This window comes from Bison bison, unplaced genomic scaffold, assembly GCF_000754665.1.
Source record: "Bison bison bison isolate TAMUID 2011002044 unplaced genomic scaffold, Bison_UMD1.0 scf7180017864043, whole genome shotgun sequence".
In the NCBI taxonomy this organism is placed as follows: domain Eukaryota; kingdom Metazoa; phylum Chordata; class Mammalia; order Artiodactyla; family Bovidae; genus Bison; species Bison bison.
Genome location: NW_011494615.1, coordinates 6,143,970 through 6,170,550, shown reverse-complemented (window position 1 = coordinate 6,170,550; position 26,581 = coordinate 6,143,970).

Here is a 26,581-nt window from a genome sequence, read left to right as displayed (position 1 = left end):
TAAATCATGTGTAGCTTCAGGTTCTTTCATATCTATTACATTTCTGAAGCCAAGTTGCTTCAGTGTGTCTGACTCTTTGCAACCCACTCCAGTGTTCTTGCCTGGAGAATGCCAGGGACGGGGGAGCCTGGTGGGCTGCCATCTCTGGGGTCCCACAGAGTCAGACACGACTGAAGCAACTTAGCAGCAGCAGCAGCAGCATGTGACTATGAGGGAAAAGGTATTGCAGGCAGAGAAAACAAGTGAATAGGGAATGAGCGGGGAGTGTGCTTGACCCCGGAGCCTTGGACCAACAAGGAAGTGGGTGTGACTGGAGGAGGGTGCTAGGAGAAAGGCTGGCTGGTGGGGAGGGTGCCCCGAGGGAGAGTTGATAGAGGGGAAGCAGCCACATCAAGCTGGGCCTTGCAGAATCATTAAAATCTTAGCCTTTACTCTGAAGACAATGGCTTCATTGTCTTCAGTGAAGGAGTGGTTCAGCAGAAGCGTGACATGATATGGCTAAATTTGAGAAGGAACGTTCTGGGTCCTTTTAAAGAATAAATGGTACCATAGCAGATAAGCAGAGTGACCAGATTAAAAACAGACAAAACTACGGCAGTAACCCAGGCAAGAGATGCTGGTGGCTAGGACTGGGATGATAATAAGAGGCTAGATTTTGGATGTATTTTAAAGATGGAGACAAGAGGATTTGTTGATGGATTTTCTATTCAGTTTGGCTTCTGGATGTGGGGATAAGTATCATAGCTCCCTCACCTCTTGGCCATAATAACTATACAACATTCTGATGTGATTAAGTTTCCCTTGCTCACTGAACTTCCCTGGTAGCTCAGCTGGTTTAAGAATCCGCCTGCAATGTGGGAATCTTCAGTTTGATCCCTGAGTTGGAAAGATCCCCTGGAGAAAGGAACAGCAACCCACTCCAGTATTCTTGCCTGGAGAATCTCCATGGACAGAGGAGTCTGGTGGGCTGCAGACCATGGGGTCGCAAAGAGTTGGACATGACTAAGCAGGAAGTAACAGTTATAACTGGACAAGGAAGAACAGACTGGTTCCAAATAGGAAAAGGAGTACGTCAAGGCTGCATATTGTCACCCTGCTTATTTAACTTATATGCAGAGTACATCATGAGAAACGCTGGACTGGAGGAAGCACAAGCTGGAATCAAGACTGCCGGGAGAAGTATCAATAAGCTCAGATATGCAGATGACACCACCCTTATGGCAGAAAGTGAAGAGGAACTAAAAAGCCTCTTGATGAAAGTGAAAGCGGAGAGTGAAAAGGTTGGCTTAAAGCTCAACATTCAGAAAACGAAGATCATGGCATCTGGTCCCATCACTTCATGGCAAATAGATGGGGAAACAGTGGAAACAGCGTCAGACTTTATTTTTCTGGGCTCCAAAATCACTGCAGATGGTGACTGCAGCCATGAAATTAAAAGACGCTTACTCCTTGGAAGAAAAGTTATGACCAACCTAGATAGCATATTCAAAAGCAGAGACATTAGTTTGCCAACAAAGGTCCATCTAGTCAAGGCTATGGTTTTTCCAGTGGTCATGTATGGATGTGAGAGTTGGACTGTGAAGAAGGCTAAGTGCCAAAGAATTGATGCTTTTGAACTGTGGTGTTGGAGAAGACTCTTGAGAGTCCCTTGGACTGCAAGGACATCCAACCAGTCCATTCTGAAGATCAGCCCTGGGATTTCTTTAGAAGGAATGATGCTAAAGCTGAAACTCCAGTACTTCGGCCGCCTCATGTGAACAGTTGACTCATTGGAAAAGACTGATGCTGGGAGAGATTGGGGGCAGGAGGAAAAGGGGACAACAGAGGATGAGATGGCTGGATGGCATCACTGACTCTATGGACGTGAGTCTCAGTGAACTCCGGGAGTTGGTGATGGACAGGGAAGCCTGGCGTGCTGCAATTCATGGGGTCGAAGAGTTGGACACGACTGAGCGACTGATCTGATCTGATCTGAAGCAACTAAGCACAGCATGGCTCACTGTGCTTTAATAATGCACCCTTTATGGGTTCCCTTTCCCTTCACTTTCTTTTCTCCCAACCAGTGTTACCTTCACATCCTAAGTACATTTTTGTACAAAAGTGGTCTCAGTAATTGTTTCTGGAGGAACCTAAAGCTAAGACAGCAGATACAATTTAAATGGAGATCAGACCATCTCTGTTGCCCTTTTATATTAATAAAAGTTATGGGTTTTTTGTGTTTTTTTTTGCCGATGATTACAGAGTTAACCTGTTTGGTTGTGGAGAATGTGCGGCTCTAATTTTTAATTTGCATTTCCTGTCACCCAGGAGATGAATGCTGGTCTTGCCTCTCCCGCACATCTTCAGGAATAGTCACTGATTTGTGTCCCTTTGCCATCTCATTTCAGCAACAAGGGCTCAGGTCCCTGGGCCTGATGGGGCACAGGGATTGCTAGCAAGACAGTTATATAATTCCACTTTCCTCTTCATTCAGCAGGGAGCACAGTGGAATAAGAAAGACAACCTCTTTCCAGTTTTAATTTAAATTGAAGAGCATTTGTGTCTCTGGTCAAGCTTTTGCAGCCATTCTCTGTGAGTCAGTAATAGTGTGCTGGGCAAGAGGGGCTCTGATTTTCTGTGGTCCTCTCTTCTCTGTGTAAGGACCCTCTGTGGTCATTACTGATAATCTGATTTCTCAGAGATCGATCCAGTATCAGTATGAAACACTGCTGTATGAGAAACACCCTCATTTAGAAAATGCAGTGAGCTGGTCTCCAAGACATTAATTACTGAAAGAGGTTTTAAGTAATTCCATCTCTGAGGGTTAGAGTTAATCAGGCACATGCCTGAGAAATAAATAAATTTCTGAGGGAGGGAATACATGTTTCTAAAATACCAACTATAAATCATGTGTAGCTTCAGGTTCTTTCATATCTATTACATTTCTGAAGCCAAGTTGCTTCAGTGTGTCTGACTCTTTGCAACCCCGTGGACTGCAGCCTGCCAGGGTCCTCTGTCTATGGGATTCTCCAGGCAAGAATACTGGAGTGGGTTGACATTTCCTCCTCCAGGGGTTCTTCCCAACGAAGGGATCAAACCCGAGTCTTCCACATTGCAGGCAGATTCTTTACTATCTGAGCCACAGGGGAGCTCCATTGTATTACACAACTGCCCTTAAATTTTACAGATGAACAAGATGGACCTAAAAGAGGTTAAGTGGCTTGCCCAAAACAATATGTTATTTCGCAGTGGGGCCGATATCTGAATAGGACCTGCTCTGATTTCAAAACCTTGATTTTATAACAAGATCATCCTCCTCAAAAGTGGAGGGTGAAGAAGAGCAATGTCTCAACATTTTTATTTTCTATTTTCCCTAAAATGAAGAGATGCTGAGACAAGGTAACAAGGGATATTGGGCCAGATGAAAAAGGATGGAGGGTTTTTGTGTTTCTCAGACCCAGAATGCATTCAGGGAGAGGAATGAGCGTCCTAAACTTAACTCCAGTTTAAGGAGACACCAGAGACTGTCCCTCTGGCAAGGAGCTAAGAGTGACATAGGCCGGAAGACATGTGTGACCTGCAACCAAGGAGCATGATCCTGTCAGACCTGGTGTCTCTAGACAGCAAGAGGCTTCACAGTTTTCTGGACGCAGAAGCCATTCCCTGTAGTCTTGGGCATTCAGCCCAGAGGGAGGCTGGGTGATAACGACTGTGGCAAACAGGGGAATGTGCTGCTTAGGTTCTATATTAGCCTATATTATGTTGTATAAGAAACTATTGCAAAATGTTGGAGCTTAAAACAAGCAGCATTTATTTAGCTCATAATTCTGTGGGTCAGCTGAGTGGCGTTCCAGGGCTAAGTTGGTTTGACTGATCTTTCCTGGGATCCCTCAAGCATTTGTCATCACCCGGCAGGTGAGTTAGTAGCTGAATAATGAAGGATAACTGTGCTCCCATGTCTGGCAGATGGCCAGCTGTTGTCCAGGTTGACAGAGGTGACTATACCTTATGTCATTCTTTATTCAGCAGGTTAGTCCAGGCTGCTTCTCCTGATGAATGAGCTAGGGTACTAGGAGCAGCAACAAAGGGCACGTTTCAATGGACAAGTTTCCCCCCAAAGACAACATCTCACAAAACTACAGCACAATATCACAACCAGGACATCAACACTGACACAATCGAGACAGGACTTTTCATCACCACGAGGGTGACTCTTATTGCTCTTTTCATAGCCATGTCTCCTGCTCTCCTGCACCTGATTCTTCCTTAACTCGTCAGTTATTGGTCTGTTTTCCATTTTGATCATCTTGTCATTTCAAGAATGTTATATAAATGAAATCACAGAGTTTATAAATTTTGCTTGAGATTCATCCAGGTTGTTGCATGTAGCAAATAGACATTTCCTTTTATTGCTGAGTAGGATTTGTGATGCTGCTCCCCTGGTGGCTCAGTGGTTAAGAATCTGTCTGCAATGCGGGAGGTGTGGGTTCTATCCCTGGGGCGGGAAGATCCTCTGGAGGAGGAAATGGTTACCCACTCCAGTTTTCTTGCCTGGGAAATTCCATGGACTGAGGAGCCTGGTAGGCTACAGTCCATGGGGTCTCAAAAGAGTCTGATACAACTTAGCGACTGAACATACACACAAGCACACATGCACCATTTACGATACTGCAGTTTAGCTCTTTACCCATTAAAAGACCTCTAGGTTGATTCCAGATTTGGGATACTCTGAATAAGGCTGCCGTAAACTTTTGTGCATGGGTTTTCGTTTCTCTGGATTATATGCTAAAGAGTGTAATTGTCAAATCATATGTTATTTTCATGTTTTGTTTTTAAAGAACATTTCAAAATGTTTTCCAGAATGGATGTACCTTTTTACATTCCACCATCAGTACATAAGGAGTCCCATTTCCCCACATCCTCATCAGCATTTCAGGTTGTCTGAGAGGTCAGTAGTGATGTGTTATTTTGGTATTAACTTGCATTTTCCTAATAGTCAACAATATTGAATATCTTTTCACGTGCTTATTTTCCATTTGCATATCATCTTGGGGGAAATGTCTCTTCATGTCTTTTGTCAATATTCTAATTGGATTTTTTTAAACCTGCTGAATTTTGAGAGTTCCTTAGGTAGTCTATGTACTAGGCGTTGTCTGTTACATGTTTTGCAAATGTATTCTCCCAGTCTGAAGCTTATCTTTTCATCTTCTTCCCAAGATCTTATATACAGCAAATGTTTTTAACTTTGGTGATGTCAAGTTTATCAGTTTTAAAAAGTATCTGTCTTTTGATATCATGCAAAAGAACTCTTTACCAAGTGCTAGGTTCTGAAAATGCTTTTCTGTGTTTCTTTCTAGATTGTTTCCTACTAAAAGTGTGGCTTTATGTTTATACATATGATCCATTTTGAGTTAATTTTTGTATCAGGTGGGGATTTAGGTCAAGGTTTTATTTTTGGTCTATGGCTATCCAATTGCATCATTTGTTGAAGAGATTATTCTTCCTCAATTAAATTAATTTTGCACCTCCTTTTTTTTTTTTTAAGAAAGGCTGTTGGCTGCACTTGTGTTGCACTATTTCTGAATTCTCTTATTTTATTGCAATAACATATTTATGTCTATCTCTCTGCCAATACCACATTCTTTATTACTGTAGCTGTATAATATAATAGGTCTAGAAGCCAGGTAGATTTCTTTCTCTATTTTTATTATCCTTTCAGAATTGTTTTAAGTATTCTTTTTTTTTTTTGCCTTTCCACATTCATTTAAAAACATTTATTATTCTATTAAAAATCTTGCTGGGATTTTTATTATAATTTTTTAAGACTATAATAACTTGGAGAAAATTAATATCTTTATTTTGTTGAATCTGTCAATCTATACACACGATGTGATTCTTCATTTGTTTAGAACTTTTTTGATCAACATTTTGTACTTTTCAGTATACATGTTTTGTTAGATTTACACTGAAGAAATTCATTTTACGAGCAATTATAAATTGCATTGTGTTTTTAATTTCAGTGTCCAAGTGTTCATTGCTAGTATATAAAAGTATAACTTATTTCTGATTATTTATCTTCTGCCCTGTGATCTTGCTGAACTCAACTCACTTTTTAGTTCTAGAAGATATTTTTGTGGGGAGATTTTTGGGGGTTTTCTGTGTAGATAAGCATGTCGTATGCAAATAAGGACAATTGTATTCCTTTTTTGCTCATTTGTCTTTCATTTCCTTTTCTTATGTTATTACACTGGCTAAAATGCTTAAAACTAAGTTGAACACATTCCCTTCTTCATTTTCTGAGAGTTTTTATTATGAGTTAGTGTTAATCTTTCATCAGATAGGTGCTTTTTCTTGATCAATTTATAGGGTCATGTGATTTTTCTTGTTTAGTCTGTTAATATGCTGATTACATTGAGTGCTTTTTAATTTTTTAAACAAATTTTTATTTATTTTTGGCTGTGCTGGGTCTTTGTTTCTGCGAGGGCTTTTCTCCAGTTGCAGCGAGCAGGGGATGCTCTATGTTGTGGTCCTTGGGCTTCTCATTCCAGTGGCCTTCCTTGTTGCAGAGCACAGGCTCTAGGCACTTGGGCTTCAGGAGTTGTGGTGCATGGGCTGAATAGCTGTGGTGAAACACGCTGAGTTGCTCATGGCACATGGGATCTTCCCAGACCAGCGATCAAGCCGATGTCTCCTGCACTGGCGGGTAGATTTTCCACCACTGAGCCACCAGGGAAGCCTTGATTTTTAAATTTTGAAACAGTTTATCACCAAAATTCACCTCACATAGTAATGATGTGCAGTCCTTTTTATATATTTCTGAATTCTGCTTATAAATATTTGGTTAAAGATTTCTGTCTATATTTATGAGGGGAATTGGTCTATAGATTCTTTTTTATAAACTTTTGTTTGATTTTGGTGACAAAGTAATACTGATTTTTTTGTAAACAATAGTCCCACAAGCACCTTTTTTTTTTTTTAAGTTTAAAGAACAATTATTTATTTATTTATTAGGCTGTGTTAGGTCTTAGTTGCAGCATGCAGGATCTTCAACTGTGGCTTTTGAACTCTTAGTTGTAGCATATGGGATATAGTTCCCTGACCAGGGCTAGAAACCAGGGCCCCTGCATTGGAAGCACGGAGGCTTAGCCACTGGACCACCAGGGAAGCCCCCCACAAGACTTTTAAGATCTCTGTTTATTTCAGTTTTCTACTGCCTCAGGGGTCACAGTTAGTCACAGGACCAATCCCAATGGTGGAGAAATTAACTCTACCATATGATGGCATACATATGTAGATGCAAGAAGGGACAGAATTAGCTCTCACTTTTATAGCTTAGGCAAACCTTTCTGATAGATAAGAGATGAGGAGATGAGAAGAGGGTTGTGGAGCAGAAGAGAAGGTAGCGAGAGGGGAGGAGGGAGAGAGAAAAAGAGATATCAACACATTTATTAGGACAAACAAAAGAAAAGCTATCATTGGTAACACAGTTGTCAAGAAAAAGTATTCCAATCAGGTAAATTGCATGTTGCACAAGTGGGTAATAAGAAAGTGTGTACCAAGCCATTAAATATGTGAAGTAAAGAATTTCATGGCAGGGGTAAGAAGAACGTGGGCACAGAGATACGGTATGGCCAAAGTACCCCTTATGGTCTTTCCCAGTTTCTTATCCTCTGGCATGATGAAAATGTTTCACTGCTTCTAGTGTTGCAGAATGAATGGAACAGTAGCTAATTTCATGTACTTTTAGAATAGATTATGATATTATTTTTTAAGTTTCTGAGATCTTAAGTTTTTTTCACTTACAGAACGTCCAAGTTCTCCCACATTATGTCTGTCAGTGACTGGGAGTAATTAGAGACGAAGTTTGAAATTCCTTGTAACTTTCCTCCTAAAAGCAAACCTCAAACTGTTCTGTTTCCTGTTGACTCATCTATTTTCCAACACACTGTGTTCTTGGTTCAGTGGACAGCACAAACATTTCCACTGAAGCTGGGGAGGTTTCCTTCAAGTGAGAATTGACCAACCTCACCACCATGATGTAGCCCAGACTATCATGTCCAGGGGCATCTTTTTTTTTTTCTAATTGCATTCATGCACATTTTTAAATTCAGTTTTTGCAACACCCCAGTAGGTGAGTCAGTGACAATATTAACAGGACATATTCAAAGACATTCAGAAGCCAGGAGTAGAAGTGAGCTGGAACGCTCCTTACTGTGGTGACCCCAGTTCTGTGACCAACCTCTGTTGGACACACGACTTCTGTTACAATTACCTCCAGCAAATGATTGTAAAATGCTGAGTCACCTTCATTCTGCTTCTGGGTTTCAAAATACCACGTGTTAAGTGCTATCTCTTTGTGTTAAATACTATGCCATGTACTCTAGATAAAATGTCTTGCCTACTTTGATGTACGTATTATAATCATCTCACAGAGAAGGAAATAGATTTAAAGAAGCTGATGGCTATCCAAAGGCACATTAGTAGTGACAGAGTTAGGAACAGACCTTGGTTCTCTCTGGTTCAAAGGTCAAGCCTTTCAGCAATGTGACGTAAGCACAATGTCACGTTGTCTCCTGCCAAGAATCTCAACTGGTGACAGCAGAAAGGCCAGGATCCAGGGCTGAGGAACTTGATCCCACAGTTTTGAGAACTTTAAGCATTAAAGTAAAATTTGCGATAGTGAAATTGAACATCAAAAATATGAAGAGGTTGGGAATTCCCTGGTGGGCCAGTGGTCAGGACTTCATGCTTCCAGGTTCAAGGGGCCTGGGTTCAGTCCCTGATTGGAGAACTAAGATCCCAAAAATAAGTGAAAGTGAAAGTCACTCAGTTGTGTTCACCTCAGCACAGCCAAAAAACAAACAAAAAAAAAAAAAAACAAAATATGAAGAGATTAGAAAGGTTGCATACTTCCAAGGATGCTCAAACAGCATTTTAGTGATAGAAGTTTGAGAAGGAAACTTTATCTGAGTTTTCTGAATATAGTCTTAGATACCTGTAAGTGCTGCAATAATTCTCATCCTGAGCTTAAATTAATAAATGCTGACATACTTCTCTGAGATATAAGAATCAGAGTAAACTTACAAATAAAAATCCTTCATCTTATTCCTCTTGACCACTTACTTGCCCTGTTCAGGCCAGTATCAGAGCAAAAACATCTTTTTCTAGCATCTCAAGTAATGGCAAATCTTTCATCCAACCAATAAATGCTAACATGTTTGAAATTAATAACTACAGAATGGCTGAAACTTAGCCCTCTCTTTCTGAAGAGATATTATTTACAACTCTTACAATTCTCCTACAGTTATGAGGATATCAAAATTGTGAGAAACTCAATCATTAAGTTCACTCATCATAAATGTGTGCAGACTGATTGCTATCACCTGGCTGCTGCTGCTGCTGCTGCTATTTCACTTCAGCCGTGTCCGACCCTGTGCAACCCCATAGACAGCAGCCCACCAGGCTCCTCTGTCCCTGAGATTCTCCAGGCAAGAACACTGGAGTGGGTTTCCATTTCCTTCTCCAATGCATGAAAGTGAAAAGTGAAGTCGCTCAGTCATGTCCGACTCTTAGTGACCCCATGGACTGCAGCCTACCGGGCTCCTCCATCCATGGGATTTTCCAGGCAAGAGTACTGGAGTGGGCTGTCATTGCCTTCTCCAGCTACCACCTGGAATCATCTGTATATATGTGGGATGTGAGAACTGCCTCTTCTTTCAAAGACCCATTGGCAGTGGGGATCCTATGACAGAGGTGCCCTAGAAAGACATAGAAAAGAAAATGAACTCTCAGGACTGGGAGATGAAAGGGGCCCTAGATAGTATGTTTATTCATTGATTGCTTCATGTATTGGCATGCTCAGTCGTAGTAGGCATCGTGACACAGTGGACAGAACGGATGCTGGATTCATGCAGACAGTTTTCACATCTGACTCTTTGACTTCTTGTTTATATTGCTTATCCTCTCTGAACTTGGGTTTCCTCATATGCAAAATGGATTTTCTTAAAGGATGAGACATTCATCATTATGAAATTATCTTCTTTTCCCTGGTTGTATTCTTTGTAATTCTTTGAATTCTACTTTGATATCAATACAGCCACATCTGCTTCCTTTTAGGCTTCAGGTTTGCGTATCTATTTCCATCATTCTATTTTCAATCTGTCTATGCCTTAGTTGAAGTGTGTCTTCTAAATAGCATATAGTTGAGTCTTGCTTTTTATTCATTTTGAAAAATTATGCATTGACTCGAGCATTCAGACTGTTTATATTTAATGTAACTACTATATGGTTGGAGTTAAATCTACCATCACCTACCATCATCTAGATACTCTACCATCATCGATCATTTTTTGTGTTCTGTTAGCCCTGCTTTTTCTCCCCCCTTTCTTCTTCTTTTTTATACTTTTCTGTCTTCCTTTGGGTTAACCATTTATTTATTTAGAATTTATTCTATCACCTTTACTTTTTTAAAGACTGAATAGGGTTTTGGGTTTTTTTTTTTTTTTTGAGTTGCTTAACCCAGTGGTTAGGATGTACCTTATGATATTAATAGCTATTTCTTAATCATAAACATTTCACACAACGTAATGAATAATCTACTATTGCTGACATTGTTTATTGTTGATGAATGGAACACTGATTTTTGATTCATTGCTGAAAATGAATGGAACATTATTTTTGCACTAAAAAGGACTAATAATTTAATGGGGAAGCATAATATATAGACTACCTACAATGACGTGTGTCAGAATGGAAGTATATCTACAAGTATATTCAAGAAAGCATTGAAACACAGGGTAGGTAGGATTTGGAGAGGAAAGATAAGAAAGCAATTTTCCAGGTGACATATTGGAAAGAAGAATGGCTTATTTGCAACTGTTCATGTCCAGAAAGGAAAAGGTCATATTAGCAAACTCTGATTACTGTAACTAGACTTAAATGTGATATAAATGTGCATGTGTGGAGAAGATGGGGCATAAAAATGGCATATTACAGATCACAGAGTATTCTAAGATCAGTCTAAGGAATCTGAACATCATTTTAGTGGTGATGAGGAGTTACTGGAGGATTTTAAATCTTTTAGATGCTATGACCTGATATACATTTACAAAAGTTACCCTGGGTTGGGAAGATCCCCTGGAGGAGGACATGGGAACCCACTCCAGTATTCTTGCCTGGAGAACCCCCATGGGCCAAGGAGTCTGGCAGGCTACAGTCCATGAGGTCGCAAAGAGTCAGATAGGACTGAGTGATTAAGCACAGCACACACACACCATACTGGTAGTTGTTTAATGGGTGTTGACTGGAAGGAAAGAAGCATGGAGGCAGAAAAGCCACACTCAATTTTGCACGTAGAGAAAATGAGACTCAAAGAACTGATGTAATTTACTCAAGTCCCACATTATTAAAAGGTGAGCATGACATAGATAATCCTGCCCCAATACATTTTAACACAGTTACCTGGTAATTTAACAAATTACGTATTATTGCATGCTCACATAATAAATGCTTTTGGTAATGTTAAAGGTAATAATATAAAATGGTTGCTTCACAATACAGGTTCATTGATATTTGCAGTCAAAACTACACTGCCCTGAGTGGGAGAAATGTCTTATATATGTATTTATTAATACATAAGTCCTAAAAGGAAGAAGGAAGAATGATGGCATCGTGAAAGTTATCCAGTGGCTGGTTTAAGAGGACAAACTTTCTGTCCCAAACTTAACTGTGTATAACAAATACATTTTTAACCTGTTTCCTGAATAGATCTCACACATACTGTGTCAGCCAAGTCATCTTAACAGCTTTTTGCCCCTCTTCCATCTTAAGCTAGATATATGACTGACTGGAGACATTTGATTGACAGAGATAACAGTTTAAATATAAACACTTATTAAACCTGCAAGAGTATCTTAAGAAAAGAACATGATGGAGATAGACATACAATGTAGATGGCTGATTTCTAAGCCCATAGCCTTGTAGCTCAAAGTGGCAGAAGCAATGAATCAATTGGAAGGCTGTGAAAATGGTTCCAAAGATAGCTTCTCCACACTCTTTGAATCGGCAGCTCCCTGTAAGTAAGCAGTGCTAAAGGATTATGCAAAGACTTAATGCTTTCTTGCCCCTTGTAGTATTTTAACTTAGATTCCAAATTCTCTTGTTTTTTTTTTTTTTTACAGACCTTTGATGGCTTAGGGAGGCTGCCGTACTCTGTCCTATGACTCTGGCTGCACCCTGACCTTGTAGGATGACTCAAAAACCCAAGTCATTAATTTCTAAATGAGTCAGTGGGCAAACAACAAGTAGTTCTGGCAGTGAGACCAAATGTCCCTGGTGTCAGCAGAAATCATGTGTGAGACAAGAATTCTCACACCAGCCCAGGACCACGTTAGAGATTTTTCTGATACTGGGAGGACTCCTCCTGGTCTCTTGCCCTGCTGCTCACTGACCGACACGTCACCAATGAATCCATACATCTCCTCCCTGTTGTCTTTTAGCACAAATTCCACTGTTTTAAAAACAAACAAAAACATTTTTAGGCTTGACCTTTCAAATGAAGTCAATATTTTTGGGCTGGGTGGTGGGGGATCATATTGAGAACTCTGGTCTATGGCCTGCTTCTTCCCTCAAGAAATCTCTCTGACCCAGAGCTCACATGTTAACAGTGGGGAAAACGGAATATTATTCTCTAGGTAACCATCCTGCTTTAGGAGCTGAGACTCCATGGATGGGTGGTCTGCAGTCTGGGTCTCCTCAGCTTTCCTATTTGGGGGTGGCACCACCAGCCCAGGAGATGGAGAAAGGGGCTTGGGTATTCTTAGCTATGCCAGACCCAAGGAGCCCTGTCTTATAAGGGAGGTTTGGGCAGATGAAGGGAGGCCCCAGCTCTGGGCTACACTCACCAGGACCTTCATCTCAACAACAGGTATCTGGGGCAGGCTGAGAACTGCTGACATTCTGCCCTTCCCAAGAAGGTGGCCTTCTGACTGGTAGCTGGAGGAAGGGCTCTCCTCACTTTTGGCTGCACCAATCTGGTTTTACCAGGCAAACTGTGATGGCTGTTTTGTTTTGCTTGCTGGACCAGTCCTTAGTCACCTGACCGATCTTCCTTTTTAGTCTTAAAGCCTAGTTAGTAAGTGAGTAAATGCCTAGGTACTTGCCCCTGGCCCCAGCTAGTGATTGTTCTAAGAACTATTTCCACTATGATAGTTTATCAAAGGGACAATGAGGGACTTGCCCCTTTGCTTGGTTTCCCTGGCAACAGGTGAGCCAACTGGATGTCAATTTCCCCTATAACTGGTAATCTCCCTCTTTTCCTGGGAGTCAAGACTATTACCATGTCCTACCCACTGTCTGCTCTAGGACCTTGTTTCAGATATATTTAAGATCCCCCCATCCATCAAACAATTGATGTCTCTGTTGCTCAGTCAAGGCTCTTTCTTTAGTCTTGAGGCTGGGCAAGTACAGGATTTGCAGTCCAGTAGGATTGTTTTGGGAGAAGGCAATGGCAGCCCACTCCAGTACTCTTGCCTGGAAAATCCCATGGAGAGGAGGCTCGTAGGCTGCAGTCCCTGGGGTCGCTTCGAGTCGGACATGACTCAGCGACTTCACTTTCACTTTTCACTTTCATGCATTGGAGAAGGAAATGGCAACCCACTCCAGTGTTCTTGCCTGGAGAATGCCAGGGACGGGGAGCCTGGTGGGCTGCCGTCTATGGGGTCACACAGAGTCCGACACGACTGAAGTGACTCAGCAGCAGCAGCAGGATTGTTTTGCTGAAAATTTACTTTTGTTTTAGGTTTGAAGGATTCATTAACAAAAGAAACTACTTGTCATCCACAGAACAAACAGTTTCGATATTTAATAGATGACTATTTAACTTAATTTCAATATACAATCATTGAAAGAAAGGAGAAAGAGAAACAATAGAAAAGAGTCATAGCACATACATCACCAAACTGCGCTGACCAACATCCAGATTAAACAGCGCCAAGTCACTTGTTAACAGCAATCTGGTGCCCCAGTTGGGAAAAGACCATGGGCAGTGCTTCCCCTCCATGGATGAGACTTCCAATTGCAGTTTCGTGGGTCCCCATTTATAAGCCCAGGCTGCAAACTGATACCATCATCAGTTTGTGTTAAGAATTCAACTCTGGTTTCACTTGAACCTTTTTACAATGCTGTCTGTTTTATCTTGTGAGTCATAACATTTTGTTAAACCCTAAGCAGTTGGCCAGAATACTGGAGTGGTTTGCCATGCCCGCCTCCAGGGAATCTTCCCAACCCAGAGATGGAACATGCATCTTTTCTATCTCCTGCATTGGCAGGCGGGTTCTTTACCACTAGCCCTACCTGGTATAAAATATTATCGACTGAAATAAAAATGCACAGTCTAAAAGTTGAGAATTGTGTTTTATTTGGCAGACAAAGCTGAGGACATAAGCCCAGAAGGCAGCCTCTCAGATGCTCTGAGGGACTGCTCCAGAGACAAGGGAGAAGCCAGGATATATGGGGGCATTTGCAACAAAAACCAGGTAGTTGGAAGATCAAAAGATTATGATAATTAAAGAAAATCAGACATCTCAAGTTAATGAATTTAGCGCTTTTCTGTGTTTGAGAAGACGCAAGAGTCTGGGCTCTTTGAAATCCTTTGATAAGCACCTTAGCTATCTGGGGCTTGTATCCTGCTTTTCCCAGCCTAAGTCCCCTAAGGGTGCACTACTGGGGCGGTGGTGCTAATGGCTTGATGGCCACAGCTATCCTTTGTTTGCAGATATGGAAGACAACGCTTTTTCATCTACACTATATAAACATTTATGAAGCAATATAGCTGAACTGGCAGCTCTGAAGTGCTCCTTGCCCTTTGAGGAAATAAGTCCATGGCATTATTCAATATCTCACATTTTGTTTCCTCACTCACTTGTTTAACAAAGAGCTAATAAGGCAACCCAGTCCAGTATTCTTGCCTGCAGAATTCCCATGGACAGAGGAGCCTGGCCGGCTGCAGTCCATAGGATCACAAAGAGCTGGACATAAAGTGACTTAGCACACACGTACTCAGTGAGCACTTTGCTAAGGCAGATAAGCCAAGCTCTGAGCCTAAGGCACTAATTACAGTTGGCTTCCCCAGTGGCTCAGCAGTAAAGAATGCACCTGCAGTGCAGGAGACATGGGTTCAATTCATGGGCTGGGATGATCTGCTGGAAGAGGGCCTGGCAACCCACTCCAGTATTATTGCCTGGGAAATCCCATGGACAGAGGAGCCAGACGGGCTACAGTCCATGACCCAAAGCCACTAAGCATGCACACAGGGGAACCCTGAGGAAGAAGTCAATGAATGCAGAAAGGTGTGGGAAGTGCAATGATGAAGGTCAATCTCAAGAACACTAGATGGCTCAGGGGAGGGACCTGTCGCTTCCTGGCAGAGAACTTGCTCAAATCCTTTGATTTCTAATTCAGTGCTCTTTTACTAAACTACAAACAGAAACACTGGAGGGGAGAGGGTTCTTGAGGAATTCCCCAGAGTTTATATTAAATCGTAATCTTGTTAAACACATCAGACATCACATTATGCAATGCTACAGTAAACTCACTATTAAAATTTACCGTGGTTATAAGTAAAAAATGGTGTTGTTTTTACTTCTATAAATTTAACTCTGCCTTCTGAAATAAATATAATTACATTTATTGGCACACTTAGAATGGGTAACCTTGTGAAAATTATTCCTAAGTGTTAAGAGAGACAGCAGGGGAAAGAAGCTAAGGGGAAGAACACACACGATATTATCATAACAATTGGAAAATGATTTTTATATTTACTAGTGAAACAGTATGAAAGCATGTTCTAAAAATCTTTCTTCACAGCATTTTGATCATTACCTATGTAGCTGAACCCCTCCTAAGTGTTACCATCCTGTGAATTTGAATCAGAGAAATATTATAATAATGAAAACACATTCAGTACAAAACAAGGACAATCTTTATGCTATTTTATAAATTTTTTCTATTTTATAAAATTTTGGTCTATAAACTGTTTTATTTCTATTGTATATCCATTAATCTTACTTGACCTTTTTCTTTTGAAATATATATATATATAATAATACGTATATTAGTTCTGTGACATTTGAATTAATGCTTATAGTCATTCTAATTTTATTGTGAATTAGGAGCAAAAAATATATCCTTGATGATTACTCTTTTGAAGAAGACAAGAGTGTATCTTTTGTCACATTTTCTTTTTTCTTTACAAGAAATTGTCTATGGAGAAAAAAATATGAGCATTCTGACTTTCAACTGTATCTAAGGATAAGTTCTAAAATCTATTGAAATAGAACTGTAGTTTATATTCTTGCTAACTGGTATAAGTAGACTGAATGTGGGCATTTCCTAGGGCTGCCGTTAAAAAGTTTCGCAAACTATGTGCTTTGAAACAACAGAAGTGGGTTGTCTCAACATTCTGGAAGCTAGATTTAAAAAAGTCAAAGGGTCAGTAGAGTTGCTTTTTTTCTGAGGGATTTCAGAAAGATGCTGCTCCATGCCTGTCTCCTGTCATCTGACGGTGTCTCCTAATTCTTGGTGTTCCTCGACTGATAAATGCATTTCTGCCTGCTTCATGTGGCATTCAGAAAACAAGATGTCTGCTTCCAGGATACAGTGGTAGGCATGCATAGGATAGATAATCCCACTCTAAAAGGGAGAAACTCCAAGGGAAAAAGGCATCCCAGGTCTAAAGCAAGCCTGCAATTCAGTAGGGCAAGATTCCGCTAGATTCCAAGACCTAAGAATAGTTCTGTGTGACTTGATGCTCTGTGCTCTGCCTTGGCTGGAATGGCCCCACTCCCCCTGGCTCTGGGTTGCCCTGCCCTCTAGAGACTAGGATTCCCCTTGGGCCAGGTCTTTGCATGGGTGACTCTGTCCCAGGAGTCATTCCTTCTTCATTTCATCTCATCTTCATCCTTCTCAGTCTAGACATGCAGTATTTCTGCTGGTAGAAAATTCTCAAAACCTTCTTGGTCTTCTTTGTATATTGAGGGGATCACAGCATAAAAGAAGTGGTCCCTACAGAGCCTTCCCAGAGAACCATACCTTTATTCCTAGTTACTGCTGAGATGGCTGATTGGAGGTTGATTGGATCAATGTACCTAATCTCTCTAGCAAATGGTTGTCCAGCTGCAACCTTGACCCTGTCTCCAGAGTAAGTATCTGGGTATTCCAAATCATTAAGTGCTGGTTCCTTTCTACTTAGCAATTCTCCTTTGATTTATCTCCTTTCTTTCACGTATTATTATCATCAGCAAAGAGAAACATTTTTTCCACTCTTTGCTTGGAAATTGATAGGGCCCAGTTAGGGTCTCATTGATAAGATGGCTTGTTATGTTGCCCTCTCAAATGAAGAATAAAATCACAGTGATCTGTGAGACTGACCAAATTGCCCAAATGGCATCCTGTTATCTCACTGGCTCTTATCTTCTCAAAGCTACGAGACCACCAAATTTCAGACCTCTGCTACGTGACCATCCCTTCAGAGAATTTTTCATTGGTGGGGTATAAGAAGGACTCCATCAGAAAGGGAGAGCACTGGTTCTCCTTAAGAGCCATTCACCCTCTTTTTTCCCCTCTGATAAATTTCCTTTTTCTTGCCTGACTACCCAGCTCGATCTCTTTTTCTCTGTACTTGCCTTACAGAAATATCTTCAGCTACATTTATAAGTTCATCACTTGCAAGTTTTATTTTTCAAAAAACAGTAGAGCAAAACTCATTCATGTTCTCTGTCACCAGAAAGACAAGAAGGATTCTGTCTCCCCCAGCACCCAATAGCATGTTCTTCATTTCCATCTCAGACCTCACCAGGGCCATCTTTATGTCCATATTTCTATCAGCAATCTTTTCAAGCAATGTAGGCTTTTTGTACCAAACCCCTCAAAATTCCTCCAGCCTCTAACTATTACTGTATTTCAAAGCCACTTCCTCATCTTCAGGTATTTGTTATAACGCCACCCTACTTCTTGACACCAAAATCTGTAAATTCAGTTCAGTTCAGTCTGAATTGAATGCAGTTCAGTCTCAGTTCAGTCGCTTAGTCATGTCCAACTCTCTGTGACCCCATGGACTGCAGCATGCCAGGCTTCCCTGTCCATCACCAACTCCTGGAACTTACTCTAAGTCACGTCTGTAGAGTCGGTGATACCATCAAACCATCTCATCCTCTGTTGTCCCCTTCTTCTCCTGCCTTCGATCTTTCCCAGCATCAGGTTCTTCTCCAATGAGTTGGTTCTTCGCATCAGGTGGCCAAATTATTGGAGTTTCAGCTTCAGCATCAGTCCTTCCAATGAATATTCAGGACTGATTTCCTTTAGGATGGACTGGTTGGATCTCCTTGCAGTCCAAGGGACTCTCAAGAGTCTTCTCCAACACCACAGTTCAAAAGCAACCATAGCTTTGACTAGACGGACCTTTGTTGGCAAAGTAATGTCTCTGCTTTTTAATATGCTGTCTAGTTTGGTCATAGCTTTTCTTCCAAAGAGTAAACGTCTTTTAATTTCATGGCTGCAGTCACCATCTGCAGTGATTTTGGAGCCCAAGAAAATAAAGCCTGTTACTGTTTCCATTGTTTCCCCATTTGCCATGAAGTGACGGGACCAGATGCCATGATCTTAGTTTTCTAAATGTTGAGTTTTAAGCCAACGTTTTCACGGTCTTCTTTCACTTTCATCAAGAGGCTCTTTAGTTCCTCTTCACTTCCTGCCATAAGGGTAGTGTCATCTGCTTGTCTGAGGTTCTTGATATTTCTCCCAGCCATCTTGATTCCAGCTTGTGCTTCATCCAGCCCAGCATTTTGCATGATGTACTCTGCATATAAGTCAAATAAGCAGGGTGACAATAGACAGCCTTGAAGTACTTATTTCCCAATTTGGAACCAGTCTGTTGTTCCATGTTCAGTTCTAACTGTTGCTTCTTGACCTGCATACAGATTTCTCAGGAGGCAGGTCAGGTGATCTGGTATTCCCATCTATTTTAGAATTTTCCACAGTTTGTTGTGATCCATACACTCAAAGGCTTTGGTAGAGTCAATAAAGCAGAAGCAGATGTCTTCTGAAACTCTCTCGCTTTTTTGATGATCCAATGGATGTTGGAAATTTGATCTCTGGTTCGTCTACCTTTTCTAAATCCAGCTTGAACATCTGGAAGTTCTTGGTTCATGTACTGTTGAAGCCTGGCTTGGAGAATTTTGAGCATTAGTTTGCTAGCATGTGAGATGAGTGCAATTGTGTGGTAGTTTGAGCATTTTTTGGCATTGCCTTTCTTTGGGATTGGAATGAAAACTGACCTTTTCGCCAAATCTGCAAACTGGGTGTATTAAAATACCAGAAATATATCATCTCACAGTTTTGGATGCTAGAAGTCTGAGATTAAGGTGTTAGTGAAGGTTGGTTCCTTTGGAGGACTCTGACGGGAAATTGGTTCCATGACTGTCTCCCAGCTTCTGATGATGTCTGGCAGTCCTTGGCACCCTTGACTTATAGCTAGGCCATTCTAGTCTCTAACTGCATCTTCACAGCATTCTTCTGTATCTCTGTCTTCACATGGCCATCTTCTTATGAGGTCAGTCCTATTAGATTAGGGCCCCACCTTATTGCCACACAACTATTCATCTAGTTACATATGCAACAACCCTATTTCTAAGTAATATCACATCCTGAATTACGGGGGCTTAGGACTTCCACTTCCTTTTTTTTTAAGACATTGATATATGTACTTGGGTGTGCCCCATGTGGGCTTCTCTCTAGTTGTGGTGCACAGCTTAATCGCCCTGCAGCATGTGGAATCTTAGTTTTCCAACCAGGGATCAAACCCATGTTCTCTGCATTGGAAAGTGGATTCTTAACCACTGGACCACCAGGAAGTCCCCAATAGCATACATTTTGGGGTATGAACTCAACAGTTTTAGATAAGAACATATATTGTTTATCACCATCGTTTCTTTTTTCACTAATAAAAACTGTCCATAGAGAAAGAGTTACAGGCAAAGTGACCTTGTACTATTTCAAGAATGTATTGTAAAATCTGTTAACAAAACAGAACAAAACAACAACTGCAATTCTTTTCTTGTAAACGATAGAAGTGGATTCACATGGGCATTTATTTCAATACCTTCGTGAAATCTTACAGAAATGATAGGAAAGGGATAGAATAAAATAGAAATAATGTGTGATAAAGATACAGGAGAGGAAGCAAGAGCCATAAAATTCAGAAGCCTGGAGAGGAGATAGAGGAGCAATCATGGACTTAACAGGCCTGGGAAAGCTGAAGCCTAACTTCACAGTGCAGACGTCCAGAGGCAAGTCTGTTCATAGTTCAAAGCCTGCCCTACTGTGTATACACACAGACCCTACTTATTGGAGGTTTCAAGAAGGCCTGAGAGTCCAGGAGCAGGCAGACTGACCATGGGAGGACTGACTGAAAGTCTACAGAAAAACAGGCACCCGGGTCCCTTCCCTGATCGTGCTCACCTGGGCACCCACTTCCCCATCTCAGCTGAGGGCTGGGGCTTATTGGCTGGAAAGCTGAAAGAAGAGGGACTGTGGTCTTGGGGAATGCAACATGTACTTGAGTGTCAAGGGATAGAATAAAATCATGGGGTTGAAATGATAGAAAAAATACTGGAAAGCCAACTTATATCCCTTACCAAGAGAGAATTTCCCTCTGGAGAAACTAAAAAGTCCAAGAAAACAGAGGTACAGAAAGTTGTGGAGTCCTCCCCAAATGGAGGAGTCGAACCACCATCCAGTGAAGCTCCCCATGAAAAGTCGTATCTCCATACACAAGTGGCCAAGAGAGTTCTTACGTTGTAAATACTAAAGCAAGGGCCACCACACAGTTGAGGAAAGCCCAGCATCTCAGTCAGAGACCAAAACAAACAATGAAAATAAGAAAAAGGAACTGGAGATAACGCAGAAGGCAAGTTTAAAAACACTTTTGTGCTCTGTTGGTAGGAATGTAAATCAGTATAGTCATTATTCAAAACAGTGTGAAGGACCCTCAAAAAATTAAAAATAGAACTACTATATGATCCAGCAATTCCATTTCTGAGCATATGTTCAAAAGGATATGAAAACACTAACTCACTAAGATATCTGCACTCCCCCATGTTCATAGCAGCATTATTTATGATAGCCAAGACATGGAAACTACCTATATGTTCATTGGTGGATAAGAAGTTGTACCTATATAGGTTCAACAGTGGAATATTATTTAGCCATGAAAATGAGACTATCGTGATATTTGAGACAACACTGATAGAACTTTGGGGCTTCCCTGGTGGCTCAGACAGTAAAGAATCTGACTGCAATGTGGGAAACCTGAGTTCAGTCCCTGGGTCGGGAAGATCCCCTGGAGAAGGGAATGGCAACCCACTCCAGTATTCTTGCCTGGAGAATCCCATGGACAGAGGAGCCTGGCGGGCTACAGTTCATAGGGTCACAGAGTCGGATGCAACTGATGGAACTTTAAGGCATTCAGTTCAGTTCAGTCGCTCAGTCATGTCCAACTCTTTGCGACCCCATAGACTGCAGCATGCCAGGCTTCCCTGTCCATCACCAACTCTCGGAGCTTACTTTAACTCATCTCCATCAAGTCAGTGATGCCATCCAACCATCTCATCCTCTGTCCCCTTCTCCTGCCTTCAATCTTTCCCAGCATAAGGGTTTTTTTCCAACAAGTCAGTTCTTTGCATCAGGTGGCCAAAGTACTGGAGCTTCAGCTTCAACATCAGTCCTTCCAATGAATATTCAGGTTTTATTTCCTTTAGGATTGACTGGTTTGATCTCCCTGCAGTCCAAAGGACTCTCCAACACAACAGTACAAAAGCATCAGTTCTTCAGCACTCATTCTAATTGAAATAAGCTAGACACAGAAAAACAAATATTGAATGATCTCATATGTGAAACCTAAAATAAAAGCAAACTCACTGAAAAAGAAATCAAACTTTTGGTTACCAGAGGTGGAGGGTAGGGGGATGAAGAATTGGAGGAAGGTGGTGAAAAGATGCGATCTTCCAGGTGTAAGATAAATAGTTCTAGAAATGCAGGCACACATTAGGGATAGTGTGTGTTCAGCTCTAGAGTACCACAGTATAGCAAATATCTCAATAAATCAGATGACAAAAAATTTTTTTTATTTCCAAGTGCATTTAAAAATTATGTTTATACTATGCTGTAGTCTATCATCAATGTACAGTGGCATTATGTCTTAAAAAAAACAATGTGTATACTTTAATCAAAAACACTTTGTTGCTAAAAAATGCTAATCATCATCTGAGACTTCAGGACATCACAGTAGTAAAATAAAGGTCACTAATCACAGATCACCATAACAAATATGTAATAATAATAAACGAAAAACTTGAAATATTGTAAGAATGACCGAAATGTGCCACAAAGACGTTAAGTGAGCAAATACTGTTGGAAAAATCGCATTCATAGACTTGCTCAATGCAGGGTTGCCTTAAACATACAGTTTGTAAAAAACACAAAATAGGTGAAGTACAATAAAGGAAAGCACAACAAATTAAGTATGTCTGTTATGTAGATGATGGCTATAGTTAACACTGATGTATGATATTTAGGAAAGTTAAATATATATTAGGAAAGTTGAGAGTAAATCCTAAGAGTTCTCATCACAAGGAGAACTTTTTTTTTTATTTAATTTTTGTTGTATCTATATGAGATTATGGATACTAACCAAACTTATTTTGGAAGTATTTTTACAATATTTGTAAATCAAAGCCTCGGGCTATATACCTTAAACTTATACAAGGATACCTGTCTATTCTCAATAAAACTAAAAAAAAATTCTTAAGTATTTTGTAAAATATAGAGGTCACTATATCCTAAAGTAAAAACCAGAGAAAAAGGAACATTTAAAGAACAAAAAACTGCCTAACAAATGGAAGTCACGTATTTTAGGTAACATCATCCCAGTATATGTTTGTTCTCCAGAACACCAGAAACGAATATAAGATCTCAAAATCCCACAGAGAGAATGAAATAATAACACACACAGAAGTGGGACTCCAGTTCCCTGAAACTTCACAGCAACAGCACTGGAAATAGTGGCCTCTGACTTCGAGTGATAAATAAAATACCCACCAGCCTTCTGTAACCATCCAAACTATGAATGCAAGTGTTAGTCACCCAGTCGTGTCTGGCTTTTTGTGATCCCATGGACTGTAGCCCACTAGGCTCCTCTGTCCATGGGATTCTCCAGGCAGGATTACTGGAGTGGGTTGCCATTTCCTACTCCAGGAGATCTCCCCCCACCCAGGGATTGAACCTGGGTCTCCTGCATTGCAAGCATATTCTTAACAGTCTGAGTCACAGCATTTAGAAAATAGTGGATATTTTCATACAAGCAAGTTCTCAAAATATGTATCACCATGTCACTTTCTGGAAGCTACTGGACTTTGTGTTCCATCAAGGGAATAAGTTAAGTTAGAGGAAGATATGGGGTCTGAGAAAAAGGGCCATAACACAGAACAAAAGAGAAAGATATTGTTGGGATAATGGAAAAGGGAGGTTCAAAGTTGATAGCTATGGAGGAGGTTAGAGAGATCAAGAAATGTGAAGTTACAGAGAATTCTCCTTTTTAATTTTTTAAAAAAAATTTACAAATTTTTTTTGGATGTAGACCATTTTAAAATTATTTATTGAATTTGTTACAGCATTGCTTCTGTTGTTTATGTTCTGATTTTTTGGCTGTGAGGCAAGTGGGATCTTAGCTCTCTGACCAGGGATTGAACTAGCAACCCCTGCTTTGAAAGGTGAAGTCTTAACCACTGGACCACTAGGGAAGTCCCTGTGGATTCATTCTCTCCTGAAGGGAGTGGGGCTGTTGAGTGGTCATTCTGGGGAACGATTTACCTGTACTGACCACTTTTCACAGAAGTATGGATGTACCACCTGACCCAGCTCTTTTTGTTCCTATAAAAGCGGATGTGGGTGTCCATTTCTGTGATATTGGTTAAAGAAAATGGCAGAAATCCACAAGAGCTGGCAGTAACATAGTAACATAGTTTTTTAAAAGAGGATGCTGAGAGAACGAAAGAATATGAGAAATATTTAGAAGCTATGCCACTGGTTGAACTGAGAAGACACGCCCGTAAAAGGATACATGTTGAACCCATTAGAACACACCAGGGAGGAGTGGAGGAAAGAACTGTGGCAATAAAGGGAATATGCTGCTAAGTCGCTTCAGTCGTGTCCAACTCTGCGCGACCCAATGGACGGCAGCCCACCAGGCTCCCCCGTCCCCGGGATTCTCCAGGCAAAAACACTGGAGCGGGTTGCCATTTCCTTCTCCAATGCATGAAAGTGAAAAGTGAAAGTGAAGTCGCTCAGTCGTGTCCGACCTTCAGTGACCCCATGGACTGCAGCCTTCCAGGCTCCTCCATCCATGGGATTTTCCAGGCAAGAGTACTGGAGTGGGGTGCCATTGCAACAAACAAATAAAGCCAGAGAAGGGCCCTCCCTCGATTTATGCCCCTGGTCTAACTGCCACTTGCCTGAACTCCTGGTAGCTCTTCAGCACTTGCCTACCTTCTGTGGCTGAACTTCCTCCTGGATCTTCCACCAGGGCTGAGAAGGGAAGAAAGCAGAGACCGCTTCCTCCCTGGACTCTCCACAACACTACTTCACAGGTAACTGGTGGAATTTCAATGAACTTCATCACTGGCAGAATTGAGAGAGTCCAATTTTCATCTTGGTAATACAATTACATAATCTGAGAGCTTAAAAAATGTAAATGGAAAAATGACACCTCTAGGCACATATGTAAAAACTTTTGTTTCCTAACGTAAGAAAGGACAATCATAGTTTTCTGCTTTTAGGTTTATTTGAAATTCAAATGAGATTATATATGTAAAATCTACCATAATACCTGGTGCAGGGTAAAGCAGTGAATACGTAGTAGCTACATTAAGAAAAATTGTTTTGAAGATGGTTAGTTGGAATTCTAAATATATCTTTGCCTAAGAAACAATATTAAAAGTGGAGATAGCTATAAATCCAGGGTAGATCCAAAAAATTAAAAATCTTAAATAATTTGAAATATTACAGTGTGAACTAAACCACTGTGAATCGACTACCATTTATTAAGAGTCTACAGTATACTATAGTAGGTGACTAATCTCTAATATGAGACAGTGTTTGGACCTGGAGAGTAAGTGTCTCTGACTAGCCCCTGTGTAAGTCACTCTCAAAGTGTGGTGTGGATACAGCGGTCTCTGCCGTCCATTTGCTGTTAGTGGTCTGTGATTAGAAAATAGTCATTGAGAATAGACCTTCAGAAAATTCTACAGAAATTTGATGAAGTGATTTTATACCTATTGAATCTAATAATTTCAAAAATTGAACTTAATTTTTGGTGATTTATTTGTATTGTATTTTACAAAAGTTTTGGCCCATAATGGATGAGGTGATGGGTGTGAGAATAATATATCCTCAACACAGACAGACCAGAGACAGTTTGAGAAGCATGAGTGCAAATTATGTACCTACTTGGGTCACTTGACCAGATCACCTTCATTTATTTTCTTTGCGGAAGTTACCAGTATCTGAAATTGACATGTTTGTTGAATTTTTATCTTGTCTCCCTCCTTCTATTAGAGGGTGCTTTGGGGGAGGGGAGGTCATCTCTTAGTTCTAACAATCAAAACATTGTCCAGTGTATGCTAGACACTAAACAAATTTTTGTTGACTGAGCAAGTGGATTCAATTGTAAATCTCCATTAATACAAAAACAATTGATGTCATTCAAGAAGCAGAGATCCTCAAAGCCCTTTCCAGGCATGAATTCCAGCTGTCCCTAGGTGGTGAGAGAGGCCAGCGGCTCCCTTCTCCAAACCACAGGATTCAAATCTGTGACTCCAGAAAATCTCCAGAATTTTATGAATAATTAACTCCTTTGAACAACAAGGTTCTGCTTTCTGATCAATTAGCATGCTAATTATCAACCTTTTTTTAAACTAAAGATTTTGATTAGACTCTATACGGTTAATGTATTTGAGTTAAACACTCCATATGCTTTTGGTAATGAGCTCTATTTTTTCAAAGTATTTCCACTTATTTTCAGACCATTTTCTCATCCAGACCGACCTCCTTTGCCCTATTAGTGTGAATTACAGATTATTCACTGTCATGGTTAAAAGAGAGTAAGTTAATTTAGATCCCTGGATGACTAAAGCTGGGAGGATATTTTTAGTGATTCTAATGACTGAATCCTGTGGTTTGCTGCAACGACAGTGTCAGAAGCTTATATTGAAGTTAGAAAGGGGGTGATGCAGAGGTGTGTGTTCCAAGGGTTTAGGGGGCTTGGGGGAGAAATGGGAAATAGGGAGAGAAAAAACCTGTTTTCCACTTACATAACAGCAAATGCCATGGCTGTCCTTATAGAAGGTCAGAAACACAGCAACTGAAGCTGTCATGTAATAGACAATTTGAAGATAGTAACTAAGAAAACACAAAAGGCAGCTAATCTCCCCCCTACCGATAAAGCCGGCTGAGGTGGATCAATTTAGTCATGGTTGTTGTGAGGAAATTGCAC